The following is a 15,011-nucleotide window of genomic DNA, read 5'->3' as shown; positions in this document are numbered from 1 at the left end:
CCCAGCAATCTGAAGTATATTGTTCCGGCCCTTGACCGAAAATGTTTGAGGACCCCTGATTTTACATGTGTGTATTTTCATTTTTACAATGTTTTTGCCATAGTGGTCCTTTAAGTGAGGCACCTAGCGTGCAGCACGATTATATGTGACAATAACTACGTTTGACACTTTCCCCTGATTGTCATCCTTTTTATGGACTCAACAGATATTATCAAAGTCGTGTAGTCGCCAGAAAAATGAGTGTGGATGGACGGATATTTTTTTCATGTCCATTCAAGCGACAATCTCTTAAGCATTGATGAAGTGTCATCAGAGGTCGCGCGAAAAGAACAGGAAATGCACATGTGCCAATTATGAGCACAAATTCAGCATGAAGATAATAGCTCTGGGTGTTTGGGATGTGATGAGTGGAGATTCATCACATATGTTCTTGGCAGCTGTCTAAACCCAGTGGATGTAGCTGATACTGTAGCTACCTGGACCCATGTCTCCTGCCTGCACATCTAACTTGCTGAGCTCTGAGAATACAGCTTCCTGAGAGCTCACACACCTCCCTGTGGATTCCATAGCAGGTCAGACGTGGGAAGTGTCTGGTGTCAGTCAGAGAGCAGGTCAGCAAGGAACACAGACATCTTTCCCAGTCAGTGGATATCGGATGGCGAGAGCTTCTGACAGCTCAGACCTACATACAAGTGGAAGAGTATCCACGCTAACGTGGCCCCCAACTCTTCTTAAGGGCGGCCAAAAACACTATTTCTAACGGTGTATTATTTCATCTGCAGAAATGGAATAGCGGCTTCTACTAGGTTGTCTTTCAACAATACCAAAATGCCAATGCAGTGTATACATTTACCGGTAAGGGCATATAGGTGGAATTATACCACAGTGACACTACGAAGTCTATGAAAACTTTTTTTTTTTTTTTTTTTTGTAATATTAATATTTATGTATTATGTTTTGTATTGAAAACATTTTTCTGAAAGGACCTGTCGCGAAAATCTTCAAATTTAAAATATATTTAAAGGGAACCTGTACTGAGTAAAATTATTTAAAATCAACACATGAGGTAACTTCAAATGAACATTACTTAGTTACCTTGCCATTAGTTCCTCTCAGAAACGCACCATTTTCTTCTGACAATGATCCCTCCGAGTTCTGACAACATTTTGTCAGAACTGAAATATATCAGTTGCTGTCAGTTATAAATCAGTTGCTGTCTGTTAAAGCTGAGAGGACAAATGATGTGCCAGGTAATGTACATGTTTCCGTATGGCTCAAGTGGGCAATGTTACAGTTTAACAGTGTGCTGACCAGGAAGCTGTTATGGGGTAATGGCCATTTTCAAAATGGAGGATGGAGAATTCCATTGATCACAGTGGACAAACAGGATGCGTGTGAGGAGAAAGAGATTGATGAGTAGACTACACAGAAGGTAAGTATGACCTGTGTATGGTTATTTTGACTTTTAATTTTCAGTTCAGGTTTTCTTTAAACACATACTGATAAGAAGTACATTTCTCAGAGTAAAATGTGGTATAAATTACATTTCTCCTATGTTGCTGTCACTTACAGTAAGTAGTATAAATCTGACAAAACCAACAGGTTTTGGACTAGCCCATCTCCTCTTGGGGGATTCTCAGGGTTTTCTTTATTTTCAGAAGCACTTAGTGAGTGACAGTTGCTCAGTCCAACTGCCAAAACCGTGTGCAGCAAACAGTGAGGCTGGCCAGTATCTTTATATAAATCTTTTTCAAGGAGTGTCTCTGTAAAGAATAAAGGCCATGCTCAGAATCCCCCATGAAGAGATGGACTAACCCAAAACCTGTCAGATTTTTACTACCTACTGTAAGTGATAGCAACATAGAAGAAAAGTAATCTATGGCTCATTTTACTCTGGAAGAAATATGCTTCTTATTTGTATGTGCTTACATGTATTTTAAATTTGAAGATTTTCGCAACAGTGGTCCTTTAATTAATTATGGATATATAAAATAGTAGTGGCTAGACTGCCAAGGTGAAATAGGAAAAAAGGGTGCCACCATAGGCCTTCATTATAAAAAAAAGCCCCAATTTGCGGCAATGGGAGGAAATATGGGCGCAGGGAGGCGCCCGAAAAAATAGCCGGCACCAAGTCTTCCTGCTAATCAAAGGGTTAGGCATTGGTAGAACGAGGGTTCTACTGTACGTGAGAGTGAGGTTAGGTTTAGTCATTGTTAAATATCGGTAAAGATTACAGATTTTACTATCAGAATTCAGTAGTTGAATATCGCTAATTATAACAATATTCTCCTGCGCCCTTTTTTCCAGGCACACTTTTCATGTACGCTGCCAAGGAACCTGTTTTAGGAGTCATTTTCATAGGCAATTAAAGGGAGCATAAAGTAGGCATTCCTGCAGAAGACGAAGTACACCCACCCCCAATCCAGTTATCTATTAACACAAAATGAACTAAACCAAATGGTTGGTAAGTGGTTATAAGCTGTAGCTGTGGATAATGCACAGGCTTGAGCTTCTCCCTGACTACATGGCCCAGCCCATCTGGACTTGGGAGGATGTTCCCTGCACACAATGCTATGCTTGGTTTAGCTGTTCAGTGGGTGCTGTTTTTGGAAGGGGTATAGCTGCCCTCGCCTATCTTACAGGATCCAGAAACACTGACCTCCTCAACAGCTCCCTTTATGCACCTCTGCCCCATTTGTGCCATCCAATCCTTAGTGCAGATTTACTTTGCACCCTACTCTCTGGCCTGCTCCTTAGCCAGTGACCACAATATGTGGTACACAGCACTATACATAGTGTCCACTATGCAGAAACATCAGACACTGCATAGAAAGCAATGCCTGATAAACCCACTAATGTACTGTGATGCTCAGAGCTGGGACAAGGTCCTCTAGCACCCAAGGCTGAGACACCAAAGTGCTTCCCTCCAACCCTACCACCCCAGCCGCCACACACTGATTGCTATTAGACTAAGAGGCGCCCAGGTCCCCCAACACCTTAATCTCTAACTATCTGGCTTGCAGTCACTGCCATGTATATCTCTTTTTCTTATTTCTCTCTGCTTCAAACACAATAGGGGAATGATAGCCGAGTGGGTTGTGTGCCCCTCCTGCTCTGCTCCCTGAGGCTGGAGCCCCTCTCACCTCTGCCTCGGCCCTGGTGATGCTGTCCACTGCAGTAATGCTCTGTAGCAAGCAGTTCTGTGTGGTGCTCCTTCAGTGCAATGAATATGGTCAGTATCACAATAGGCAGTGCCCCAAGTGGCCATGCATTGCTATAACAATACACGGCCACTGGCCTCTGGATTTCCATAGTGGGAATAAACCCTCTATGAGCCATCCAGCACTAACCTGCGAAGTGGTGCCACTACTGTTCTAGAGAGCAGAGCTGTGTGTGTGTGTGTGTGTGTGGGGGGGGGGGGGGGGGGGGGGGTATGCAGTGGGGTATGAGGTCAGCAGCCATTATACCAGGGACATTGGAGTAGAAGAAAAACCGGGAGCCCCAATCTAGTGTTCTATGGTCAGTATAAGTAGCCAGGAAGGTGGTGATTCAAACACACTCACAAATCTGGGTTGCTGTATCAAGCACCCACTGCACCCACTGGTGGAAGCTTGTGGGGAAGTACTGTCCCCACTCGACCTTGAATATAACAGGTGATCGCTGCTACAACAAAATAAACTTTATGATAACATTAGTACCCTGAACAGGAGTGACTAGACTGAGGAAAAACAACTGCTGGAGGCGCCCAAAGAATGTAAAACAATCCAAATCAGACTAGAAAATGAGCGCAAGTGTTGGCTTACCTTCATGAGGTCACCTCATCGATAATTTCAAAGGTATTTATTGAAGCACATATGACAATGCATTTCATGGCTCTGGGCTGCTTCCTCAGGCCAATACAGAGTCAATACAGCAGACGTGTGGAGAGTTTGAAATAATCAATAAGGTGACTTCATAAAGGTAGGCCAACACTTGCCTTTATTTTTAGATGGATTTTGATTGTTTTATATACTTTGGGCGCCTCAGGCTAGTGTTTTTCCTCATTATACCAGGGAACAGTGCTGTGTCTATCCAAACAGGTACCACTGATTCTAGGCCATAGAAATCTGTCAACCAGTGATAAAAAACACACTTGTGTGGTACTGCATTATACTTTTCTAGTACAAATGGAAAATGTATTTAGATGAAAAATATGGATCTCATTTTACATATTCATTTTTAGTCAAAATACAAAATAATCTTTTATACTTTAGGTATATTTTTTTCTCCTATTTCTGAATAAAAGGACAAAATAGAGCTAAAAAGCAGATGCTTAAGTCCTTTAGGATGTACCATGGCATGGTATTGTGTATGTACCAGGACAAGTACAGAAACACCTAAAGAGGAACTGTAGTGAAAATAACATTATGAATAAACTAGTGGGGTAGTGGGGTTGAAACAATGGAGGAGTAGACAAAGGGGTTTAGCAGATGAGGCAGTGAGCTTTAAATTCTAGCTATTGCAAATGATAATTTTGCCTGGAAAGGTGTGTGGAGGGTACGTTTGAACATTTCCAGGCTTGGAGCATGGGGTATATGCTGTAATATTGTTGAGAAACACTAGAGGAATTCTTCTGCTGTCACTCGCATTTCCCTCATGAGAAGCTGTTACCAAGCAGGTGTCAGCTGGGATGGGAGAGTAGATCATCCAGCAGTGTTTGGTATTGCTGGGGATAATCTGGCCAATCACCCTCTGAGATTATCAGTGACTGATCTGCTGATGAGTGATAAGGGGGTAAAGCGGCTTATTACTGCTGTGGAGATGGGGAGGAAGTGACAACACTTCAAGCACTGGGAAAGAGGGCCTGTGTTTGTGCCTTATAATCATTCACTGGATGTTGGATCAGTGTGTAAAATAAGAACTCAAAATGATGCCTTGCAACAGCCTGTCAGATAGCATACCTACCATTAAATATCCAATAAAAATCACCTGAATCAATGTAGAGCATTAATATTGTTATTAGTAATTTATTGTATAAATGTCAGTATTAAAACATATCTACACTGCCCCCCCCCCCCCCCCCCATCCATCATTTCTATGCAGACCCCAAACTTCCAATTATAAAGTCAAACTGGACTCTGTTACCTTCAACATAAATTAGGTGTGTATGTAAAAGGGGCTGTAGTAAGTAAACTGCACACATGGGAGAATGGACTCGGTACACAGATCATAGATTCAGATTCATTGTTCTTAGCAACTGCTCCGCTTTTGCATGTGTTTTGCATCAGTTTTGCTCAAACCTTCCTTGCACCAATTTTAATAAATGTGCCTCATTCTTGTTGGGTCACATTGTTGCAATCTACAGACAGAACACAAAGTCTATTGTTTTCAATCAATTAAATGTGCATTCTTCAACCTGAATTTAAGAGTTTAAGTTAAAGCAGAAATGTAGAAAGATATGAATAAATAATCAGAAAGGTTTGCTCTGTCTTACCTGTGATTATGTCTTGTAAAACAGACAGCACAGACCACTCCCTGGCCTCATTTTCTTCAGCTGCAGTTAAGTGAATACAGTTTGGTCATGGACAGAATATCAGCCTGCTGATTCAACAGAGAAGATCATCAGAATCAGGTCTATCCTTTAAAGAGAATCTGTACTGTAACATTCTTACAATAAAAAGCATACCATTCTATTCATTGTGTTCTCCTGGGCTCCTCTGTGGTGGTTCTGACTCTCCCTGCTGCAATCCTGGCTTGTAATTGCCATTTTTATGCAGTGTTTACAAACAAAAGACATAGCAAATGATAGGCTGAGAGTATCTCAGTGTGTGAGTCATACATAGTGTGCAGGGGGCCTGGAGAGGGTGTGTATAGCTTCTGCCAATGACAAGCATTGCAGCACATTCCAAACATTCCAGCCTCAGCCGACAGAAGATTAGATCATATAACAGAGATAACACAGCCACCGTGCAACTATGAAAGGCTGCAGTTAGACACAACACATTAGAACAGCTATAGGAACTTATAGGATAGAAGAAATAAGGATGAAAATTTTGTTACAGTCTCTTTAAGCAAGTTTCCACTGTTAGATTGACTGCACTATGTAACATGCTAGAACCTGTATGTAACATGCTAGAACCTGATCGGCTTACTGTGTTGTTCCCTCTCACTCCCAGTCTGACTCCTGCTGTGCAGAGTACTTCAGAAGGCTGTTCTAACTATAGTGGCTGTAAGTAAAACACAATTAATGGAATATATAACATTTCCGTTAATGTTATGTTTTTAAAGACCACAGTTATACAGCTTTGCTCTGCTGAACTGTCCCGTTGACTCATTGTCCCACTGAATTGACCCATTCAACTCTAAATGGGCACCACTGTACCTAATGAATGACTGCACTCTGTAAACTACAACCGTTGGTTTGGAGTCTTGTGTTAACATCATGTCTCTGTAGAAACACTGATGCTGAGTGACCACTGCAACATTGCACATTTGCCTGCAGTATGCCTGTTGAAAGTAGTAATGTTCTTAAAGGGGCACTATGGCGAAAAATTGTAACATTTAAAATATGTGCAAACATAGACAAATAAGAAGTACGTTTCTTCCAGAGTAAAATGGGCCATAAATGACTTTTCTCCTATGTTGCTGTCACTTACAGTAGGTAGTAGAAATCTGACAGAAGCGACAGGTTTTGGACTAGTACATCTCTTCATAGGGGATTCTCAGCAAGGCTTTTATTCTTTATAAAGATATTTACTAAAAAGGATTTAAACAATGATGCTGGCCAGCTTCCCTGCTCGCTACACAGTTTTTTGGACGGAGCAACTGCCATTCACTAAGTGCTTTTGAAAACAAATAAATCCCTGATAATCACCCATGAAGAGATGCACTGGTCCAAATCCTGTTGCTTCTGTCAGATTTCTACTACCTACTGCAAGTGACAGCAACATAGGAGAAAAGTAATTTATGGCTCAATTTACTCTGGAAAAAATGTACTTATTTGTATACAGTATGTTTGCTTATATTTTAATGTTACAATTTTTCGCCAAAGTGCCCCTTTAAGTAGCAGAATGAAAAGATAAGCATGAGATCGGTCTGATCAGGTGACAGTTTTGTAAAGCTCTGATTTGCTGATCACAACCATGTGCTAAAGCAAGAAGTAATCAAAGTAGATCAAACTGATCCCATGCTTCTCCTGGATGGCCCCGGCTATCAGTGCTGAACAGCAGACCATCGGAGTGATTCAGCTAAACTGGGCTTGGTTACATTTTTTTATTTGTCACTAATATCTGGAAAAAGTTTGCAAATATCACAATTTCTGTATATCTCCGGTGATTGATACAATTTCAGGCCCCTTTCGCACTCGGGTGTTGCGTTGCTCTCTGTCGCTGCTTGTTCCCCGCATCCCCATCACGGATTTTAGCATATAGCTGCGAAGCATCATTTCTTGGGGGACTTACAAAAACAAGGGCACGTTGAATTAAGTATTGTCCAATTGAAGACATGATAGCTGACATTCTTACAGAGTCTCTACCAATGAAAAGACAATTGGAACTGATAAAGAAAGTTAGACTGTCAGTTTAAAGCTAATATGTTGAGAAGGGGTGTTGGATTTGATAACAGGATTACTTAAACTGCAGCAGTATAGTAAAGTAAAGCAAACACAAGATGTCACTGTGCTGATCTCTATGGTATTGTGAGTTCCTGTCTGCTTGTAATTATCACTCAGCTCCATCAGGCATGAGCATTATCATACAGCTCACAAGACAAGGAGGTGGGGCAGAGACAGGGTGAGCAGACACTTAAAAGTGATCAGTGTGACATCAGACAGTTATGTCACCTATTCAGAATGCCTAAAGTGCAGTGGTGACTGGCTCACTGCAGTCTATGTTGCACAGGGCACTGATCTACATAGCATAGTTCAGTTTGAATGAAAACAATACTTTCTAGGGACTGTATCCCTCAGAATCAGGCTGGGAAAGAGTGGAATGAATACACACCAACACAGTTATGTCACCAGATGTCTCGGAGTCTGTAGGTGGACACCTTCCATTGCATGACAAGTTGTGGCATTGCTCACCCGCTAGCAATGCACACCCTATGGTATATATGCTATTCTCCTTCCTAGAGAGCTATGTGCGGATTGTGCAGCTGCATTCCTGCCTCCTCCTACGCTCCTCTCTCTCCCTGGCTAGTCAGGGCCGGACAGCTTGCCACACCACACTGATGGCTAACCTTAAATAACACACATTCTCTATGTATAGACTCTGGGAGGTGACATAATACTGATTGCACAGAATCCCCTCTCAGCAAGTGTTCTGCTGAGATCCCATGAAAACTGTATAATTTGCTCTGAATTATACAGTCACATTTGTCAGATTCACAACCAAGTGTACCCCAGGGGGGACATGTGACAGGGGTATGTCTGCTTGTTAAAGCAGATTAATCAGAACAAGTTTAAGTCCCTCTCTAGGCAGGTTTTTTACAAGTCTCTGCTCCTCCTCCTTCCCCACTAGTCTTGCAAACATAAGAACAAAGGTTTACATAAGCTTCTAAATACCTTAATATTGCAGTAAATAGCTGTGGTCACATGATTCATATTAAAGACAGGCATTCTTTTGTAAACTTTAGAAAGTCTGCTATCCAAACCTCGCCCTTACCCCAATCATCTCACTGGTTAAGCCCCCCCCCCTCTCCACCAGAATGGGTGAAGGATTGAATGGCATCTTACCCATGCCTCCCCTTACCCCATCCCTCTTGGCTTACACAGAAAGGCTACAAGGAGCTGCAGTATTAAGGTTTTAAGGAGCTGTATTGTATTTTAAATTTACCTTGTTGCAAGACTAGTGGGAAGAGCAGAGAAGGGAAAACACAGCTTGGCAGGGGTGCTTTAATGTTTTCAAAGTTAAAGAGAAGCTGAAATTAGAGATACGTGGTATACAAAGACTACCATCTTCATTCCCTGTCATGTTAAGATTTTGGTGTTAGTTATTTGAGTTACACATCTGCAACAAGCATGCAGCCAGTGGAGTCAGACCAGAGTTAAAGCACCCGATCTGCATGTTCATTCTGGGACAGTGACATAAATAAGGATTCCCAGGATCCTGGGATCGAACATCATCTCAATCAGTATAGCTGAAAGAACTGACAGACTCCGGCACTCCTCATGGAACCCTCTTTTATTGAAGCCACAAAGCACAGGTACAAACGAAAGCCCCTATGTCTACAGCTGTTTCACGTGGCTGATGCTGATGATTGTGGTGAAACCCCTCCCAAAGTGAGATGTCATGACCATGGTCCTGGAAGTTTGCTGTTTGTGACCCTTGTTGCATTGTGGGGAATACCGGCTTTTTCCAACTGCCAAGCAAGCATTATCTCCCTCTGTGCATAGAACTCTCAGTAATGAACATTCCACTCAGATCACCTGGCAGAACTAAAGATGTCACCATCAGCGATACATTTCAGAATGTAAATCAGGGAGAGGAAAGATTTTACAATGGGCAAAGACTGACTAAATATTCTATAAATGAATTTTTTTTTTTTTTTTTTTTTTTTTTTGGGGGGGGGGGGGGGGGGATGCAATTTTATTAATTGTGCCATTTTCACTTCAGTTCCTTTTTAAAGTGTACTCAATGCAAATCTTGGGTCAAAAGTTAAATGCTTACCTATGGAGAGTGTAGCCTCTGGTTCCTTTAGGCTTCCCACACCATCCTCCAGTCCTCCCCTGCTGCCCGGGACCCTATCACGACATCTTCGTGCACGAGCGCACCCACGCTGCTCCCGCACGAGCACAGCCATACAGTAGCACATGCACGAGCCCCTCCGGTATACTGCACAGGTGCACTACAGCCGTGCTTGAAGACAAGCGCAGTCACTAGCATGGAATTTGACACAACCGTGGATCGGAGGACAGCATGGGAAGCCTCTTCAGGATCCAGAAGCTTCCCTCTCCTTAGGTAAGTATTTAAAATGGACCTGAACTCTTGCACAGGGCAGAAGGAAAACAGAGAGAAATGCACCCTGTATGTATCTAGAGAGCTTATCCTGTCTAATTCTCTCAGCAGAGTGAAGAGGATAAGGATCTGGGCACCGACCAACAGAAGATCCAATCAATTACACCGGTGATTGGGGATGCAATAAAGGTGTAATTGGTTGGATCTTCTGTTGGTCGGTGCCCAGATTCTTGTCCTCCTCACTCTACTGAACAGGGGGAAAGAGGCGCCCAATGTATATAAAATACTCTAAAAGCAATTAAAGCATTTTAGACAAAGACAAATAACATTTATATCGCGCTTTTCTCCTGGCGGACTCAAAGCGCCAATTTTAATTGCTCTTGGAGTATTTGATATACTTTGGGCACCTCCTCCCCCTTGTTCTGTGTCTCACTCCCCCCCTAGTGAGGGGAGTTCCTTACACCTGACCCCTGGTGGTATTTCACCACCTCACGGGTGTTCAGAGTGCATGTGTTGTTTCAAGAGAGCGACCACCTCCAGGATCCCTGGTGTACCCGAGTGGAGTCGGGGTTGTGAAGCCCCGTCTGCCTGAAGTAGTCGGTTGCCCCTTGTGCAACCCACCTTTGTGAGTATTCTCACTTATTCTTCATATATTTATCTATTTTGTGACATATTGCACCATTTAGGCCCCCGTTGTTCTGTGTTTTTTCTTTTTTAGTGTTTTATGCTTCATCTCCCGCTCTGCTGCTATTGAATCGTTGAATCGTCTGGAGGCACGGCCGACACACCTGTTACCCCCAAATCTTCGCTATATATTCGCTCTGGTGTCGGTCATTTCCCCTCCCCTACTTAGACTAATTCCCTCTCATTTGTGTCTAATCACAAGTTGTAATTTGATCCCTCCCCTGTGTTACCTGACTGCCACTGCGGATATTGGAGATAAGCTCATTTGAAAGCACATGATGTCTGCTTCCTTGAATCGGAACGTAGAAACTGTGCAGATTTATTTTAGGATTTGTATCAGCTGTAACAAAGAGATGTTTTTAGTTTAGATGTTATTATGCTGTTGTGTATCTTTTAGAGCAGAGAGGACGTCCTGAGTTCAGTTAAAATTTGACCCAATGTTTTTCTTGAGTACACTTAGTATTAGAGGCAGAAGATTAGTACAGAAGTCAGCCAACTTGCATTGTTTATATGAGAATGAAGCTGGCAGCCTCTGTATTCCCCTTATTTGAGGTTCTCTTTAAATCAACTATAAAACAAATCACATGATTTCAAATACTGTAGGTGAGAGATGGATAAGGATGAAATGCCCCATTTCATCTTAATCAATCTCCTACCTACAGTACTTGGGTGGCCCCTATAGGCAATGTAGTAGCTTTGGCTTCTCCTTATAGTCTTTTTAATAATCTAAGACGGGAGAAGGGTCAGAGAAAGTGGCAGTTAGGCCTTCTGACACCCACTGAGCCCCAGGAACATGCCTAGGTTGCCTTGTGGATGATCCTGCTCTGCTGTAGGTGACTGTAAGGACATAATTTTGATGCATTTGGTGGATAACTTCATATAACTATTATTATTCTTACTGTATAGCCTCAAATATAAGTCAACCTCGTGTAAGTCCAATTCAATATTTGACCCTCTTAAGCTGGAATTTTTATTGACTCTCTTAAGCTGGAATTTTTATTGACTCAAGTATAAGTCTACCAAAAAAAGTTATTGGATGCATATTGGTCACCAGAAGGAATTAACAGCTGTGTTTGGGGACTAAGAGGGTTTAATGACTGTACTGCATATACAAGATCTTCTCAAAAAATTAGCATATTGTGATAAAGTTCATTATTTTCTGTAATGTACTGATAAACATTAGACTTTCATATATTTTAGATTCAAATACACATAACTGAAGTAGTTCAAGCCTTTTTATTGTTTTAATATGGATGATTTTGGCATACAGCTCATGAAAACCCAAATTTCCTATCTCAAAAAATTAGCATATTTCATCCGACCAATAAAAGAAAAGTGTTTTTAAAACAAAAAAAGTCAACCTTCAAATAATTATGTTCAGTTATGCACTCAATACTAGGTCGGGAATCCTTTTGCAGAAATGACTGCTTCAATGCAGCGTGGCATGGAGGCAATCAGCCTGTGGCACTGCTCAGGTGTTATGGAGGCCCAGGATGTTTCAATAGCGGCCTTAAGCTCATCCAGAGTGTTGGGTCTTGCGTCTCTCAACTTTCTCTTCACAATATCCCACAGATTATCTATGGGGTTCAGGTCAGGAGAGTTGGCAGGCCAATTGAGCACAGTAATACCATGGTCAGTAAACCATTTACCAGTGGTTTTGGCACTGTGAGCAGGTGCCAGGTCGTGCTGTAAAATGAAATCTTCATCTCCATAAAGCTTTTCAGCAGATGGAAGCATGAACCCACTTTTGAACCAGAAACAGCGGCATAAGTGCATGACCTGGGCTACAGAGAAGCAGCAATGGAATGTTGCTCAGTGGGCCAAAGTACTTTTTTCGGATGAAAGCAACTTTTACATGTCATTCGGAAATCAAGGTGCCAGTCTGGAGGAAGACTGGGGAGAGGGAAATGCCAAAATGCCTGAAGTCCATTGTCAAGTACCCACAGTCAGTGATGGTCTGGGGTGCCATGCCAGCTGCTGGTGTTGGTCCACTGTGTTTTATCAAGGGCAGGGTCAATGCAGCTAGCTATCAGGAGATTTTGGAGCACTTCATGCTTCCATCTGCTGAAAAGCTTTATGGAGATGAAGATTTCATTTTTCAGCACGACCTGGCACCTGCTCACAGTGCCAAAACCACTGATAAATGGTTTACTGACCATGGTATTACTGTGCTCAATTGGCCTGCCAACTTTCCTGACCTGAACCCCATAGAGAATCTGTGGGATATTGTAAAGAGAAAGTTGAGAGACGCAAGACCCAACACTCTGGATGAGCTTAAGGCCGCTATCGAAGCATCCTGGGCCTCCATAACACCTGAGCAGTGCCACGGGCTGATTGCCTCCATGCCACGCCGCATTGAAGCAGTCGTTTCTGCAAAAGGATTCCCGACCAAGTATTGAGTGCATAACTGAACATAATTATTTGAAGGTTGACTTTTTTTTGTTTTAAAAACACTTTTCTTTTATTGGTCGGATGAAATATGCTAATTTTTTGAGATGGGAAATTTGGGTTTTCATGAGCTGTATGCCAAAATCATCAATATTAAAACAATAAAAGGCTTGAACTACTTCAGTTGTGTGTAATGCAGGGGTCCTCAACCTTTTTGAGCCCGGGGCCCCCTATACCGACCAAACTTTTCTCTGGGGCCCGGGGGAGGGGGGTGGGGATTTGGGGGTCGTGGTTAGTGGCGGCGGCAGTCCCCCTCCTTCCTTTTTTCCCCCGATTGTGAGTGTAGTATATACACTCGGCCCCTCAGAAAAACTGCCCAGGGACCACCAAGGGGGCCGCAGCCCCCAGGTTGGGGACCCCTGGTGTAATGAATCTAAAATATATGAAAGTCTAATGTTTATCAGTACATTACAGAAAATAATGAACTTTATCACAATAAGCTAATTTTTTGAGAAGATCCTGTAGTATTGCAGCCATTAACCACTCCTGGCCCGAAAGTGCAGTCAATAACTCCTCCAGGCCCCCAAGTGCAGCAATTATTCATTCCCCTTGTAGTAAGTACTGCAGCTCAGTATCTATCCCCTGCCCTTTCCTTGCTAATTGTTGGGGCCAGGACTTTCACACCTGTGTTTTCTTGCCACTTCCTTTATCAAGAAAGTGTCACTTATCACTGGATCATTTGCTGCAAATGGAAATGGCTATGAGTCTGATATTTAGGTCCGACTCGAGTACAAGTCGTCCCTTATACTTTTATTTAGTGAGTCAGTCCTAAATATCTATAATTGAGTAAATACGGTATTATGTATTTGGCGGATACTTACACATCATCTAGTATTATTAAGATGATGTATATTTTTATAGGATATAGACCTGACACATTTTCAGCAGGACTTCTCTGTCCATCTGCTGGGGTCACTGTCTCATATCCCTACCAGAGACTACAATATAGTCTTGGCCCAATCTGGTGGCAAACCGATTTATTTACCGGTATGTCTTGCCTGCTGGAAGTCCATGCAATCTTAGCTAGGAGTCATACCTACGTAATCACTGTGCTGCATAATGACTATTTGTTTCCTGTATGTACATAATTCAGACATGCTCTTTACAAATTACACAGAACCACTTACATCTGTCTCCAAAGTAACTTACTATCTAATACACAAACACACATAGGGAACCAGTTTGGTCTGATGTCAGTTAAAAAAGGTCTAACACCCAGCATTTCAACTTTGCTTTAATAGATTGCTTACAGCTTAAAAACTATTATGCCCGAATTTTTTTTAAGCAGAAATTCACTGAATAGTTAAAACTCAGCATTTTAGTGCTGTATTCAGCTAGGATTCTGCTTCCGAGCTGAGCTTTAGATACAAATGTATCATGTTTGGAATGTAAATAAACCTCTGAAAAGCCTGTCTGGGAAGCCCTCTGTGCTCTCTCAGAGAGACTTTTGTTTATTTACATTCCAAACATGATACATTTGTATCTAAGGGCCCATTTCCACTTGTGCAGTGCGAAATCGCCGCATAATCACCGCTGACAAAATCGCATGCGGGTGCGATTCCGCGTGCGTTTTTTGCAGCGATTTCGCATAGGTTAGGGTATATGCGATTTTAACCATGTCACTGCCTGTGTGAATTTACATTAGTTTGTATGCGAAATCGAATGCAAAATCACGGGAAAAGACGCATGCCAAAACCGCATGCAATTTCCCTATTGCGTGTGATTCGCATGCATTCCCCACGCAAGCGAATTCCGTGGGCTCTGCCGTGCAGAAAAATCCTGCACAGAAAAACGCTCATGAAACCTGACAAGTGGAAACAGTCCCATTCCCTTGTATTGCCTATGCGAATCCGCATGCAAACAACGCATGCGGATTCGTGCTAGTGGAAACGGGCCCTAAAGCTCAGCTGGAAGCGGAATCCTAGCTGAATACAGCACTAAAATGCT

At 42.4% G+C, this 15,011-nt stretch overlaps 1 protein-coding gene across 5 annotated transcripts in view; it reads right to left on the bottom strand.

The window, feature by feature from the left end:
• LOC137528935 (uncharacterized) overlaps window positions 1-15,011 on the bottom strand; it is a 324,022-nt gene that overhangs the window by 148,290 nt on the left and 160,721 nt on the right. For 4 of the 5 annotated variants that reach the window (XM_068250717.1, XM_068250723.1, XM_068250722.1 and 1 more), the window contains exon 10: window positions 5,474-5,580. The exons of the other annotated variant lie outside the window; for it this stretch is intronic. The gene's annotated coding sequence lies outside the window, so the exon portion shown is untranslated. The remainder of the gene's footprint in view (window positions 1-5,473; window positions 5,581-15,011) is intronic. 5 annotated transcript variants of the gene reach the window in all.

The sequence above is a fragment of the Hyperolius riggenbachi genome, chromosome 8 (genome assembly GCF_040937935.1).
Source record: "Hyperolius riggenbachi isolate aHypRig1 chromosome 8, aHypRig1.pri, whole genome shotgun sequence".
Lineage (NCBI taxonomy): Eukaryota > Metazoa > Chordata > Amphibia > Anura > Hyperoliidae > Hyperolius > Hyperolius riggenbachi.
This window is presented reverse-complemented; position numbering and strand designations above follow the sequence as displayed.